This window comes from Chionomys nivalis, chromosome 10 (genome assembly GCF_950005125.1).
Source record: "Chionomys nivalis chromosome 10, mChiNiv1.1, whole genome shotgun sequence".
NCBI lineage: Eukaryota > Metazoa > Chordata > Mammalia > Rodentia > Cricetidae > Chionomys > Chionomys nivalis.
Window position 1 is genome coordinate 42,541,627 of NC_080095.1, and position 16,687 is coordinate 42,558,313.

A 16,687-nucleotide genomic window follows, 5' to 3' on the forward strand; every position below is an offset into this window, starting at 1 on the left:
TGGGAGGGGGTACCAGCTCGTTCTAGGGCATCGGGGCTCCTAAATGCAAGCACAGACTTTTGCTTCCATGACCTCTAATAATAGAGACATCATTCCACTGTGCTGACCAGAAGTTTGAGAGAAAACCAACCTAACCAGATAATAAGAGCAATGCAAGACAGCCTTCTGAGAATGCTAGAAATTAAACACGATTTTTATTGATTATGCTACAGCACACTTTTAAAATTCCTTTCCTATTTCAAATCGATACTTATTTCCCTACAAAAGCTCACCATAGTTGGCAAGAGCAAATACACACAGAATAGAGAAAACAATCGGCATTTCCTGGAGCCATCATACCTGCCAGCATGCGTCTGTTTTTTCCTCCACTTTCTTACTTACCCACATGAAGAATTCGGCAGAAGCAGCCGGCACTCACTTCCAGTTTTTCCCAAGCTCTCCTCACTTTACTCTCCGGCTGGGAGTCTTACACTAATTCACAAAATGCCTGCATTTCCTTAAGCAGTGCGGCCTCCTCCACCCCATCAGTGCTAATTTATGACGACGACAGAAACGAAATGCTGCTCTGGGCAGCCGGCTCCATGTCCTCCACCAGATTACAGAAAACTGCTACCATCCTTCCAGGTGCCGGGCAGGAAGATGAACTTCCTCATGAGCTCGTCAGGCAGGAGACAGCAGGCACAGAGTGTGAGCACAGACTCCTGCATGGGTGCGTACATCCTGAAGAGAGGCACGGGATCCTTTTCCAGCATTCCGCAAATTGCACAAGAGGTGGCCTTTAAATTCTTGCCAGATACATGTTTGGAAAGATGCTGCTGAACCAGCACCGAGCTGACAGGGCGGCATTGTCTACAAATCACGCTCTGACACTGAGGAGGACCGCACACTGCATGCTGCACTCAATCGTAACAAGCACTTACTTCCACGATAATTAAGCATCTCGCTAGTCAGCTTCCTGCCTCCAAGGCAGCCGGCTTTCATTCCTCCGGCAGCACGCAGAATCAGTTTAGGAGACTCGTTGCTATTTAAAGCTGGAACATTTAGGGGTGTTTCAAAACTGCTCCCTGCCTGCAGACTGCAGGGCTCTTGCCGGATAGGTCTGATTAGTCGGTCAGATAAATGCCAATTGTCTTCACTCACACTCCTCTTCCATGATTCATAAAAGGGATAATGGCTTTGCACTGCCAACTAATTAAACCTGGCTCTTAAGCGTCCTAGATACTTCTCCAGCCAGACCGCTATGATTTCCTGTACATTCCGGAACTCTACATGCTGCTTTCAATTGCTAGCCTTTAAGTAGAACAACATGCTAACTGTTGCTTACAGCAGCAGCTAGGGTCAACACGTGTGGCCACAGCTGGGTTCAAGAAGCACCGTATCTAAAGTGGGAAGGCAACCGATCAACTGGACAAACGAGAGCACCTGCCCTGCTTAAAACAACAACAAAGGGAATTCAATAAAGTGGCTCTCGAGGAAATAATACACTAGCATAAAATAACTCTCAAGGGTCAGGTGTTTTCTGTATTCTCACAGACTTACAAAAACCAAATAAATTATCTTCCATTCCATTTCTAAAGTCTCACCAAAAACAAACATTTCAGTTCTTTTTAGAAAATGATTTACCACAGAATTGATCCCTCCCCAACCCTTCATTTTGAGGCAGGGTCTCAATCCATAGTCCTGGCTGGCCTTGAACAAACCAGGCCCTTCCTGCCTCAGCTTTCCAGGTGCTTAGATTACAGGCATTTGCCACCAAACCCTACATATAAAAGTGACTTTTTAAAGACAGGGAAGTCATTCCCATTATAGAAATAATCTAGAAGCTGGAACCGGGCACAAAACATAAAACCAACCTGGGAACGTCCAACCTCCACCACCAATGGTTTCTTTTCTATATCACTTCACTTCTTATTTTTTTAAAAAGATTTATTATTTGTGCAAATAAATGTGTGTGAGAGTGTGTGTGGGGGCGCGTGCGCTTTATGAGTTCCAGTGAAGCATCATATTCCTTAGCACTAGAGTTATAGAGAGCTGGGAACTTCATGTGGATGCTGTGACTCAAACCTGATGTGGGATTCCCCTCTGTATGCTGTGAATATGTTTTATTATCATTGGTTAATAAAGAAGCTGCTTCAGCCTATGACAGGGCAGAATAAAGCCAGGAAAATCCAATAAAGCGGGAAATCCAAACAGAGATACATAGAGAGATTGGCAGAGTCAGAGAGACACCACATAGCTGCTGAACGAGACAACGCCAGATCATTGCCAGCAAGCCATAAGCCTCGTACCAATACACAGATTAATAGAAATGGGTTAATTTAAAATGTATGAGTTAGTTAATAAGAAGCCTGAATTAATAGGCCAAGCAATGTTGTAATTAATATAGTTTCCGTGTGATTATTCGGGTCAGAGCAGCCGAGAAATGAATGAGGAGTCTCCGGCTACATCAACCCAGGTCATCATCTGCAAGAACTGAAAGTATTCTTAACCAGTAACCCATCTCTCCAGCCCTACTTACTATGGTTTAATATACTTTTAATATTATAATCTCTTAGCAATTTAGTCTTATTATGATAAATTTTTATTTCAAAATATAGAAGAGCATATGGGGGAAGAGGGCATGGTTTGATGACCCATCAAACTAAAGAGTGAACAAGCAACTAAGTTAAATAAAATTTTCTTCAACTGTGAAGATTCCAACCACTCCCCACCCTCCTCTTTCCTACCCCATCTCCCTTTCTCTTCCTTTTCCTCTTCCTTATTTATTTACAACATTATCTTCCTTTGGGATACAATATAAATTTTGGCAGCAGGTAAGCAATATAGAAATAAAAATGCTTATTAAGTCACAAATTGAAAATCAGGATCTCTCTCCATACAGATCAATAAAACTCTGCACCCTATTCCTCAAGAGTAGATTGAAGTAGCGAACATGCTGATGATCACTAACAGTTCAAGCAAACATCAACCAAGCTGCCCAGACATTGTTAGAAACAGTAGGAAGCAACGGAATTGAACAGAGGAGCAGCATGACTTCACATTAACTCTTTCACAAAACATTTATCACATGTTGAATTAATTTTACAGCTCTCCATACTATATATTTCCAGTGAATCCATTTACTTAGATTCCTAACCCCATGGAGAGGTGATGTGGGATTCCCCTCTGTATGCTGTGAATACCATTGGTTAATAAAGAAACTGTCTTAGGCCTGCACAGGGCAGAATAGAGGTAGGCGAGGAAAACTAAACTGAATGCTGGGGGGGGGGTCAGTGAGAAGCCATGGAGTCACCTCCAGAGACAGACATGCTGAAACTTTGCTGGTAGGCCACAACCTTGTGGTTATACACAGATTAATAGAGATGGGTTAAATTAAGATATAAGACTTAGCCAGAAATACGTTTAAGCTATTGGCCAAACAGCTTTGCAAATAATATGGTTTTCTGAGTGATTATTTCAGCAGGGAACAAACTAGTGGCCTCATACAACAGACTGGCACCCAACGTACTATCAATTGGCACCTCAACGTGTGCTAGCTAAATCTATATAAAACCTGAGAGAGCTTGAAAAGGAATTCTAGACACTAAAATCAAAATTTAGCTGCATTCCTCCCTCCCCAGAATGGGCTTTGCTTGATGGCAGAATGCTGTGCCTCCTTTACGAGGGTTTCCTGATCCAGAGGTAGCAGAAAAAAAAGCCACACAGTTTTGAAATGGCGGATCTGGGCCTTGCTAGCACAAACGGCTCTGACTCTTTCAGGAGGTCTGGCTATGGAGCATTTAAATGGGTTTTGTGAATAAAGTGCTACAACTTGCTTAACGGCAACATAGACATGCTGTGTGCCTAAAAATGGGGCACTGTACATGGCTCCCAGAGGCACTGAACGAACCTCTGCCATGTCGGACTGGTTGGAGCCAAAAGACAAATCAGCCTTAATACTAGCCAAGCCATTTAACATTTTAAGAAGTCGTCCAAGTCAGAAATGGATTACAGATATGCAATAAGGGCAGATTCAGACATAAAAGATCTCTAAATGAGACACAGTGTGTTTAAAAAATGTGTGTAGGCTTGGGGGAGAGAAGATAAAGACTATAGAGTCATAAAAAGAAGTAAATGGTTTAGAAAAAATAAAACAAAGTCTTTAAAGAGACAGTACAGTCAGTCATAGATTAAAGGAGTAAAGATAAAATAAATATTAAAAAATAATAGAGTAGAATAATAAGCCACGTAAAGATGGAAAACATAGAGAGTCTGGATTATGTATATTATTGTTCTTTATTTGAATTTTTGACTGTGAAGGAGCTAAGTACAGAGAGACATTTCATTGTATGGTCTGCTAAGCGTAACCGACATAGATATTTTAAAGGTATCTTGACTTTAAAATTTGAGTCTAAGGATATGTTGCTTTGGAAAAGGGGTTCTTTTGTTTGTACAGAGAGTGAGAACCTGTGGAATCCTTCCCAACTAATGTGGTTTGATGGACCAAGACCCCCTGAAATGTCACAGTGAACACCTCAAAAAATCACTTTGCCCAATAAAAAGCAGGAAACAGGAGAAAACAACACTCAAATTCCCTAAATGATTGTTTATAAATGTTTGTTTTTAGAGGGGATATGCTATAGAGATGAATACTTTGCATTGGTATGGATCTTGATCTATTGATACAGATTTAAGGTCAATTTTGTTATACTGTGCATATGTATATTTCTGCTCTTGATTAAGATATTGTGTTTGTGCAGTTCATTTGAAAGCATAATGTATAATTAAGAAATATAGGTTAATAGATAATCACCTATAACAGTCAAATGTGTAGTCATGTTAGATTTTCGAGATGTATAGAGATATATTTCAGATGGATAGGGATTCTTCAAACCTTTCAAAGACTACAAAATATGGCATTTAAAATGTTTTGAGAAATTAGGATTTTTCATGTCAGTGAGACACATCTGCTCTTGGAAGCACTAAGCTACTTCAAGAGGATGATGGGAACTGAAGAGGGTCCTTAAGGCACTGATTAGCCATTTGGGTAAGAAACTGCTCTTGCCTGGATTGCTTGATGCTGTACTGTATGAACTGGACATGCAGACATGCAGGACCCCACAGATAAACGAGTGATGAACGTGCCTAATTGCTTAAAGGTGAGAAGATCCTTCAGGGTTCCTGCTTCATAAAAGAGTCTGCAAGACATTCTGCAGGACACAGAAGAAAGTGACTGACAAACTGCCATTAAAGGTGGAATTGTCTTTGAAATTTCCTGCTTCATGGAAAAGCCTGCCAGATACTATGGGCTAGTACACTGAAGATGGGTGCCCGTAACATTATGGAAGAACTTTGGGTGATTCTCCAGGTAGCGAGATGTCTCTGTCAATTCTAGAGTTTTGGAAGTTGTTTACAATGTACTTCCTGTAAACTTGGGTAATATTATATCCTTCTGGAGGCTTTTATGGAATTGAAGAATAGATAGTTGTAGTTATAGTTTTCCTTAGTTATTATGAAATCAAAAGCAGATATAAGTATTGTAACTGTAATTCTTGCTTGATACCTGTTTTGTTATATGTAATTTTATTATGTGAAAGTTAAAAGCTTTTTTATTTAAACAGAAAAGGGGAGGTGATGTGAGATTCCCCTCTGTATGCTGTGAATACCATTGGTTAATAAAGAACCTGTTTTAGGCCTGCGCAGGACAGAATAGAGGTAGGCGACTAAAACTAAACTGAGTGCTGTGAAAAAGAAGGCGGAGTCAGAGAGAAGCCGTGGAGCCGCCATAGGAGACAAACACACTAAAACTTTGCTGGTAGGCCACAACCTCATGGTGATACACAGATTAATAGAGATAGGTTAAATTAAGATATAAGACTTAGCCAGAAATACATTTAAGCTATTGGCCAAACAGCTTTGCAAATAATATGGTTTTCTGAGTGATTATTTCGGGTCTGAGCGACTGGGAACAAACTAGCAGCCTCGTACAATAGAGAGGAACTTCAGTCAGTCCAGCACAGCTCTACTAGTAGAAAATCTTTTCATCACCCAGATCTAGACAATCACTGCCCTCTGCTGATCAACACCACTCTTCCAGAAGAGATGCTCCATTATCTCCTAACCCATTCCCCACATGTCCACGTTCTCTTTTAAGCATAGCCGTACATCTGGCTCTTTCTTTCAAGTAAAGTTTAGATCTAGATGAGGAAAGCAGATGGTAAAGAGACGCAGTGTGATATAGGTCATGACAAGGTATGCATAGGCCATGTCTCCTTCCTCTACTTTCCATTCCAATGAGAGGTTTTTCATAACATGCTGTTTCTGAGTGGATCTTAACTTAACCACAGCAAGCCAGCCATTCCGAATATTAAGACCCTTTCAGAGTTGAAAAGCTGCCCTTGTTCCTTTGGCCCTGAGAGGTATTTTTACTTTGATCTCCTCCCCTCCCTTGACCCCAATGATAACCACCTGCTCTTACCTCTCTCTTTTTGCCCATCATTCACTATCTTTTTTTTTCTGGCTTGTGCTTGCATGTACTGATATACATATTCTATGTGAGTGGACACACATGTGTACCTATGGGGCCAGAGGATGATGCTAAGTCCTTCTTAATCACTCTCCACCTTCTTCTCTGAGGCAGGGTCTCTCAACTGAACCAGAGCCTGCCTGTGTGGCTGATTTTGCTAACTTGGAATCCTGGTTCTACTTTCTGCATGCTGGGACTGCTATCCTCACTGGGTGTTTACATGGGTTCTAGGAATCCGAACTCCAGACTTGTGTAGCAGCCATCTCACCCACTGAGCCACCTCCCTAGCCACCAATCAGTATCATTTAAAGTTAGTGTGTACAGGATAGTGTCCTTGATTTACTTTTCTCACAACTCTCGCACTGCTGGAGGAGGCTGCACAGGTGTTACTAGGAAGAGGAACAGTGAGTGCTTTAGGATGCGGCAGCAGGCGCAGGTGCAACAGAATAAAAATAATACGACTGCAGAACACAGGCGCGGGGCCGGGTGGTTCTGCTGTGCTGGGCAGTCTGTATGGAAACAAGCACTCTGGCAATACCATCGCAGACAGGGTATCCGGCTGACCCGAGCTTTGACTACCTTTCTGTGCTATTAGCTCTAAATTTCTGGTCATGACAATGCTTCTGTCCATCTTTATCATTTCTGAAATAAATTACTATCAGGCAGAAAGGTGAATAAGCAGTGAAGATGTAAGGACAACAGAGAACTCAAGGAACTAAGTTTAAAGAACAGCATGGAATGTTCTCTGTACCCAGGGCATGAAGATAAGCTCAAAGGTTCCGTAAGAAAAAGTGAACTGGGTGGGGTGACAACGCCTGCACCAGACCAGGAACTAAGGAACAACTTTCCTCACACTGGCTTGTGCTTTAATACTCAGCAGTGCCTCAAACTGACCCGGTGTCAGACAACTTAGCGCGGAATACAACCTAGGGAAGAGTGTGAGAAACGACAGGGGTGGGGGCAGCCCTCAGATACCACGATAGGTACCCAGCAGGAAATCTCATTACATTTTTCTAAATTGTGCTCAAATCCAGTTATTTATCCACAGAAGCACTCCATCACCAAGTGGACAGGGCCGCACTAAGGCCTCTCTTAGGAGTCATGATCCATAATCCTCATGAACCTACTGGTTTGCAAAAGGTGCTGCATGGCTAAGGCCGAGCTCATGATTCTCTGCCCTCTGTCTTCCACGTGCAGGGACTATAGGTATTATGTCTCCACATGCGGTTCTTAGAGGCTTCTTAAGTAACTCAATCCCAGACTCATCTTTACACTGTGTGGTATACGGAACTTAATGAAGCATAAGGCAGGCCCAGAAGAATGCAGTGAAGAGACTGAAGATACCTTACAGAGTTAGCCATGGTTTACACACCCACAGACACATGTGCACGCGTGTGCATGCACAAACACACATACACACACTCATTCACCACAAGCTCACCAGGGGATTTATCTTTGTCTTTGAATAGATTATAACTTGAGGCTTAAAATTTTTTTATTTACTAAAATGAGCAAGTGTTACTATCATAACTAGAACAAAATTTATTAGGAAGAATAATTTTGTTACTAAAAACACCTAGTATGATCTGCGAATGCAGGGCAATGAAGTCACCTTCAAATAATAATTATAAAACATGGCCCTATATTAATACTCTACCATTACCATCACTGAACAAGTCACAACTGGACAGATCAAGCGCTTCCATGAGGTGTCTTTTTTGCTGTTGTTTCTCAAGACAGGGTCTCTATGTAACCACCATGGCTGTCCTGGAACTCACACTGTAGACCAGGCTGGCCTCGAACACACATAGATCCACCTGTCTCTGCCTCCTAAGTGCTGGGATTAAAGGCGTGCGCCACCACTGCCAAGTCAATGCTTATCTTCTAATTATGATGAACTGGAAGAGGGCTAAGAGAGTCCAGCTGCTTTAAAAAAGAGATAGTCATAGTATCCGGATAATGTCTGCATGAAGACATTTCCTCATTTATAGATGCTTTCTTTAAATTTCATGTTGACTTAGTCCCTTCATACCCAACAGCCCCACTTTGTCCCCTCTCAAGATTTTAGGGACCCAGGAAAATCAGGTGAGGGTGGTAGGCAAACACGTGGCCCCACTAGTTTCCGCTTCCTGGGTTCAATCTTTCCCATGTACATTCTGTCCTGGTCACCATCCTCCCTCCACCTGTAGAGCTTTCAGCTAAATGATGTCACTGATTTGCTGTAGTATTGGCGGTAATGACTCTGTCAGCCTCAAAGACCAGTTTTCCAGAGAGCGGTACTGAAGTGCACCAGGAACTAGGGAAAGAGCCCGGCAGTGTGGACTTTGCTCTAGGGTCAAAGGGAAAGAGATGGTATGACCTAGAGGAAATGCTTCCCCTTCGATGAGTCACTGGTTTATACTTAAGGAAAGCTAAGAAGAACTGTCCAGGAGCCAGTCTCAGCAGGAAGGCCTCTGCAGGCTGCCAGCTAGTTCGCGGCTAGCGCCACTCCTCCCTCCTGCACAGAAAGGCACATTCCAACCTGAGTCCCTGCAGCTAGCTGGCTCAGAGAAAAGTGATGTGAAGGAACCAGAAGCTCAGAAAAGAGCTTCAAAATGGCTTTGTTAAGGGCACAATGATTTCTTTTGTTTGAACATTTTATGTTCTGAAGACAATTTAAGGAAGTGCACTTGAAAAAGCGCACCACAGTTAGCTTAAAGAGCAAAGCGGTACATTAAGAACAGTTCCTTCTGAGAAAAACTCAGGTTCAAATCACCACCCCAAGGACTAACAGTAGCGGTGCCCACAGGCACTCTTAGGATTCTAGAATATCACCCACAGAAGACTAAAAGAAAAATCTGACCTCAGAATCACTCTCTGTTACTCTACCGCTTCCTCAAACACAGACTGCAGACAGTCCCCTCTGCCACAGCCTGGATTGCCACAGACAAGCTCTGCCTAATGTCTCAGTATGGAGGGGCTCTCATCTGCCTCAGTCCTCACAGGCAGCCCATGAGGCCGAGATCCCAGACTCCAGGAACAGGGAAACAGTTCAGAGAGGGAAACGCCATGCCCCGCAGCACAAGGTAAATGAACTGTGGGTAGCACTGGTGCTTTCTATGCAAGAATCGAGCAAATCTGGGCTGGCAGTTAAAGAGTCATTACTGTTAATACTACAGCAAAAGTTACAGTAAATAAAACTCAGTTACTATAGAAGAAAAAGGCCTCCTGTATAGCCCAGGTCACTTCTAAAGTCCACCCCAGGGAACAATGCCTGTGTCTACTGGAAGTGCAGTCAGAAGGAGGATAAAAAAATCAGTGGTAATTAGCTTCTAAAAATGCACCAGTCTGGGACCTTCCAGAGGACCCTCAACAGCTACCAGACGGATCCTGGCCTAAAGTGGGCCTGGGATGTAGGACTGAGTAGAAGCTCCCTCCACAGGTCTTCCTTCTAACTGGACAGAAGGAAATGGGTAAGGGTCATTTGGTTAAGAACCATCCAACAAGTGGGTGTAAATCACTAAGGCGACATTCCAAACACAACTGTCAATTTCTGTGAAGACAACCTTGGTGGGAACCAGATTTTCCACATGAAGAAATCTCAGGGCTATAAAACAGAAACCCCTAGAGGTAAAGAGGCCAGGCAGAGCTGACCTATGAGCCAGACTTCCTCAAGTACCACTGTTTACTGGGGCTGTCAGACCAGGATCCCCTTGCAGTCGACAGAACCGCATCAGGAGACACCACTGCATTTTCTCAAGTAGACTCTGCAGCTCGGAAGAGACAGGGCTACTGCTGCCAAGCCATGTCCCTTGCAGCCCTTCCAGCCCCTCCTGGAATCCCAGGACTAACTCTACATGCTTGGGCATTTGCTCCCTGGTGAGATGTGCTCCTTCAGAAGAAATCTTTTCCCTAGAGCACCTAAATTCAGCATTCTTGAAACCTAAGTGCTTAAGGCCATGGGACCCCAGTTACTTGAAACATGCTCTCAGGGCTGGAGATGTGGCTCAGAGACAGGATGTACACTCAGCATGCACAAGACTGGGATTAAATCTAAACACCTCCCTTGCCCTCCAAGTAAGAGGAGTCATGCGTGTTGGCAGTAACACTGAAATCTGATTATTTGCCTGTTCATAGGAACTGTTTCTGAAGTGACCAGAAGCATACCTACATTCTCTTGATGGGAAGAATAACTTCCCTCTGCCTTAGGAATAAATCAGAATTATACAGTGCAAGACCAATATCCACAGCCGTAGCCAATCTCTCCACGGTCCCAACCATCCCTGAACCTTAGAATCACAAAACGGGGGGCTTGAAATGATTTCATCTCCTATCTAATCCCAACTTGCCCTCTTTCTTCCCATTTAAGCTGTCTCACCTACATAGACAGCACGTGGAGATAGTCTCTTTCAGGAAGCTGCCTTTTAACATCCCTTCCGATGGACCATAATAACTTATGATAATTAAAATAAATCAAGATCATTATATTAGAAATCAAAATTTCTATTTGAAAGAGATCATGATCTCTTAATGCTAAGTCCATTGCCAAGAAAACTGATGAGCTGTTTTGATGTTGTTTGTTTTTGGAAGTTTTCTTTAAAAAAATAGCAGTTAAAAGAAGTTTAAAACAGACTAAGTTGAAGAAAGAAAATTTCTTTAACAGAACACAAGCTCAAGGCTCGTCTATTTTTTACTGAGAGTATGGCTATAATAAGCAAAGGCAGAAATCAACATGGCATCATTTGACACCTATGAGGAAAAATTCCAAGAAAGCTGGAGTTCAGTTAATGATGAAACAACTAAAACGGGTATTCTTATGCTGCTGGAGGCAAAAGAAATGAGCAGAACCCTTCCACAGAAGGGAACAGAGGAGAACTAGGTCTGGTCACACCGTGAGCCCTACAACTTCTGGGGGCACTTGGAAGCCTATGGCTGTGCTCAGCAAAGGCGGCTTCTAAACCAGCTCCTGGACATCTTTCCTGCTTTCTCAGATCCTGAGAGCTCTGTCTGCCGGCCCTCTCCTCCAGATGCCGATGCTGCCTTTGTCATCAGCTGCACAGGGTCCACCCAGACAGCTGAAGGTTTTCTTATACACTGTCCACCGTACTGCCAGGTACCCCAGTGCAAGTACTGTGCCTTAGTTTTTCAATGCCAAGGTTCCAGAAAAAGTGTAAAATTGAACCAAGCCCACAGCAAAAAGTCCATACTGCAATACTACTTTGTTTTTAATTTTCCCATATACCAGAAGCCTAAGACCATGGGCAAATAAGGAGAAAAGTAAAACATTGCTTCAATCTTCTCCAGGTTTAGAACAAACACACTAAATCCTGGGTCTGTTTCCCACGGCATTTCTATATTCTTAAAGTGACAGGCTCATGCTGGTGTTTGCATCATCAATCTTAAGATAGTACCACTAAAGTCCTGTTTTAGAAATGAGAAATTAACACACCCTCATTAATTATTTCTCATTCCCCCATATTTTGTGTGTTTATATCCATGTATGTATGTTTATACATCTATACCATACCTAAATTAATAAATTCATATTTCCAGGATTTATAATTTTATGACTGTGTTTGTTCAATTGCTTATAGTTTATTTTTTCAGACTTAATAATTGCTTGCTTCTTTCTTCTTCCCTCCCTTCCTTCCTTTCTCTTTTCTTTTCCTGTATAAGTTTCCAGTCTTGGATGTCGACCTGGGCTTGAAGTGCCTGGCAGCTGACAGGTAGTAAAGCCCGTGCTTTAGAACATCGCAGGTATCACTGCACTATTCCTTCCTCCAGGGTTCAAGTGTCCAATGATGACTGCCTCATATAGTGGTGTATACTAGGCTTATAGTTTATGGCTATATTCACTCGGGTGCTTACTTTATTTTCCATAGATATAATGACTTTTTCTGCCCATTTGCTTAGTTTCTTTCTAAAATGAATAAAGTAAAATAATTTGTAATGTTTTCTACCCGTTCAAAGCAAAAAGACTGGATACTACCCCTTTTTTGGAATTCTGAGATTGGGGTAATCTCTATGAGTTACTCATTGGGATTACCCACTGGGCTGGAAGGCCCATAAATGTCAGGATCCATAGCCCACTGTAGGTGACTGTTTTTAACTCTTTGGCTCTTTTGGCTTTTTGGAGATCCACCACCCAGCTTCCAAACAAAAAAGGAAAAAAAAAATCACATGGAGAGGCTTATTATTACTTATGAATGCCCAGCATTAGCTTGGCTTGTTTCTAGACAGCTTTCCTTAAATTATCCCATCTACCTTTTGCCCATGGACTTTTCCCTTTCTCTATTTCTGTACATCTTTCTTTCCTTCTTATTCAGTGTCTGGTTGGGTGGCTGGCCCCTTCTATTCTTACTCCTTCCTTCCTCTCGGCTTTCTCCTATTTATTCTCTCTGCCGGCCGCCCTGCCTATCCTTTCTCCTGCCTTGCTATTGGTCATCCAGATCTTTATTAGACCAATCAGGTATTTTAGGCAGGCAAAACAACACAGCTTCACAGAGTTAAACAAATGCAGCATAAAAGAATACAACACAACTTTGCATCATTAAACAAATCTTCCACAGCATAAAGAAATGTAACACATCTTAAACTAATATTCCACAACAGCCCATGTCTCTATAGAGAAAGGTCTAGTCCAGAATTCCAGAAAGTAAGCTCTGTAAAGCTTCACATAATTCTTCACGGCCTGTGGCTCCATGTTCACACCAGAAAGAGACTCCGCAATCTACAATCCATTCCATCACAGTGTGATCTTGCCAGGGACTTGGACCTCCAATCCCATGAATGTAGGAGGTCAGAGTCTTCTGCAATCTCTAAACCCACTCTCTCTGTTGACCAAGACCGTGTTAACTGGAGTCTCCTAAGTTTTCCACTTTTACCTGACCTTGAATATTTTGACAGACAGGGAAAAGAAGCATTCTCTAGATAGAAGCCTACTGACTTAGAAGTGGCCTAGAAACCCAGATATTTGTGGTCCTCAGTCTTCAAGCAGGGAAAGAATTTATGGGAGTGATATTTAGTGGCTTAAAGGAAGAAAGAGACTTAGTGTCCTATCCAATGAGTTTGGCTGGAGAGTACCATGCTATGATTCACAGGAAATGTTTTAATTATGAAATGTGCAAACATATAAATATCCATCATCCGGACTTAATAAATGTCAAATATATATAATGGCAAATTTGTTACAATGAAAAACAAAAGGTCAGAGATACAGCTAAAATAGCAACTTCTCCAGAGCTTCGCTCTCAGGATGCCCCCCCCCCCATGTACACAGCAGGGACACAACAGCAGACTGTGGCTGTGAAGCCGAGAGACACTGTGTAAGTTTCTTCTGCCATGTCAAACTATTGATGATTTATCCTCATTGCTACAGAAAGATACAAACCCTCCTAACAGCTTCCAGATGCTTAAATACTGAGTAGAAAGAGTGGGGAAAGCTATTAGAACCTGCTGGGTGACGTCTGGGTTGTTTCCTCTTTTTGTGTTACTACCAACAGTGACAGAATGAATATTTATTTCAGCGTCTTCTTCAGGAACAGGAGCAAAGCCCCTCAGCAAGGCAGAGCATCTTCCAACATCCTTAGAGAATATCTAGTTGAGACCAGACACACAGCTCATAGAGCAAAGTCTTTGCCTATTATGTGTGATGCCCCATGTTTAATGCCCAAACCCCACCAAAAGATCAAACTGCCCATTCATATGTACAGTTATATACAGCACTGTACACACCATGTGGAATCTCCCAAGTCCACCACTAAACTGTTGCCAATAGGAAAATACAGGATGTTGTCTTGCTGCCTCACTAGCCCTGGTAGAGAATCAGAATGTATTTCTTAATCTACTCTATTGTGTTTTTGCCCTCCTAGGCTATTGCTTCTCACTAAGATTTAGAACACAGCTGGGTACTACAAATGTAAGCCCTGCATTGGGTATACATAGTCACATTATTTTCAGATTAAAGCTTTGTCTGATTGCTGTTTAAACTATATTTTCTTGTGTTTCCAACTCAAATTTTTGTCTTTTTAAGTTTTATTCATTTGTTCATTTATTCATTTATTTATTTATAAAGATAGGGTCTTAAGTATTCCAGGGTGGCCACAGGCCACCTATGTAATCAAGAGTGGCCTTCAATGCCTGATCTCCCTGCCTCTACCTGCTGAATGCTAACACCACAGGCATATCTGGTTTACACAAGTGCCAGGGATCAAACCCAGGGCTTTGTCCATGCTAGGCAAGCACTAACCAAATCAGTGGTATCCCCAGACTCATTTGAAATTTTTGAAAAGGTCAAATTTGTAGTTTTCTCTTTCTACATTCTTTCAAATGTCCTTGTTTTTCCAGTGCTATGCATTTCCCTCTAAAGTTTAAATGTTTCTCTTCAAAATGATGCCTTTAATTCATCCAGAATATAATTTTCTTTTCTCACACTGTCCTACAACTATTCCTTATAGTCAGCAGTACTTTGTAATTATTGACATAATAATCACAATGTCAAGACCAAATCCCTGTGTCTGGTAATCCCTCTCTGTGTGTCTGTGTGCCACTGCCACCACACCAATCCAAATTCGACAGCGTTATAACAAATCCCACTGACCCCATCTGGCATCTTCAATTATTTTAGAATCATTCTGTCATGTTTTTTAGAAAATTCTCTTGGTCATAGTACTTTAATCTTTAATTGCATTCATTTTATAAATTAATTTAGGAGCACTAGGTGCTTATAAATGCTGAAGTTTCTGTTCAATACCAGACAGTAGCTCTTATTTCTTAAACTAGCTTTTAAAATGTTTTAATTCATAAAAATATTGGGTCTAGTGGCACATACTTATAATTACAGCATTGGGGAGGTTGAGACCAAAGGACAAAGATTAGGACAACTTAAGTTGCACAGGAGAACACCATCTCAAAATGCAGAAAACAGCATAAAGCTGCTGTATGTTGTTTGCTGTGCTTATTACAAGGCATATTATATTTTATTGATGGGATGGACTATGTGTCTTTTCTACGGCACCACTGCCGGTATGCTATATACCTAATGGTCTCTTAACTTCCTTTATATCTAGTCTTCTGCTGAATTCTTCCTTGAGTTGATATTTTAATAATTTCTTGGTTAGGTAACATGATCAAAATTATATTTCCCTCTATTTTTATGCATTAGGAGTTGACTGGTAGTTAACAGGATAAAATTTAAGATACACTATTAACTTTTAAAATAGCTAATCTTTATAAACACATTTATGCAAGAAAAGTCACAAAGCAATACATAAGAAAATGAAAGAACCTCAGAGAAATGGGAGGAAATGGAAGATTGGTTTTGAGAAAGAAAATGTTCCCTTCTTTATAAATATTTTGTTACAAAGAAATTATCCAGAAAAGCAAAATTACTTTGGACGGAACAGGTAGGAAATCACATTTACTCTATATTTTTTTATTAGAAGCAGTGAGAGCTCAGTAACAAGGTCATGAAAGCATGCCCAATAGAAAAGAAGAGCAAAGCCTTCCATATGCGGGGATTTTACACAATGAGAAAGAATCTGCCAGACAGCAGATGAAGTGGCATTTCTCCAGGAAGCCCACCACCTTCACCAACCCAAGGGGAAGGAGGCTGCTACAGACTGGACTGTGCTATGAGGCACTGCCTCAGCAGAAGGGGGGCTCTTTGGAAATTTGGTAGACTTTGGCTTGATCATCAAAACCTTCAGTAAAATCGTCAGGTAGATTAAAGATCCCCTTCCCAAAGCCACATTCAGGGTGTATGTAAACATCAGACACAGGAAATAGTTCCAAAGATTTCTCCCATTTGAGTAGATCTCCCAGGTCAAGAGAAATGACAAGTCAAACAAGAATAACACTTGCAGCAGTTAATAATATAAAAAGGAGTCACAGCAACATGCAGAGAAACTAAAAGAATCGGAAACTGAAAAACACCAGGAAAACAACTTCTGCCTCCATAAAAATCAAATAAATATTACAGGGTGTAGAGAAAGAATAGAAAAGGAAATTGCCAAGAATAAGCAGATAACATGCTTAGGGGAGAGAAAACAAAACACCCATAACAACCCATTAATTAATATTAGAGCAAAGAAGAGTGGGTCTGGTTACAGAAAGCAAACATACATAAATAAGTTCTTTATGAAACAGAACCCGGAAACTTCTGCATCACAGGGAAGTGCCCTACTGCTGAGCTAGACCTCTAAC

General features: G+C 41.6%; 1 protein-coding gene across 7 annotated transcripts in view; it reads right to left on the reverse strand.

Moving 5' to 3' along the window:
- Sipa1l1 (signal induced proliferation associated 1 like 1) overlaps positions 1-16,687 on the reverse strand; it is a 287,298-nt gene that overhangs the window by 111,214 nt on the left and 159,397 nt on the right. Inside the window, exon 1 of one of the 7 annotated variants that reach the window (XM_057782149.1) lies at positions 382-940. The exons of the other annotated variants lie outside the window; for them this stretch is intronic. The gene's annotated coding sequence lies outside the window, so the exon portion shown is untranslated. Of the gene's footprint in view, positions 1-381; positions 941-16,687 lie in introns of those variants that run through there. 7 annotated transcript variants of the gene reach the window in all.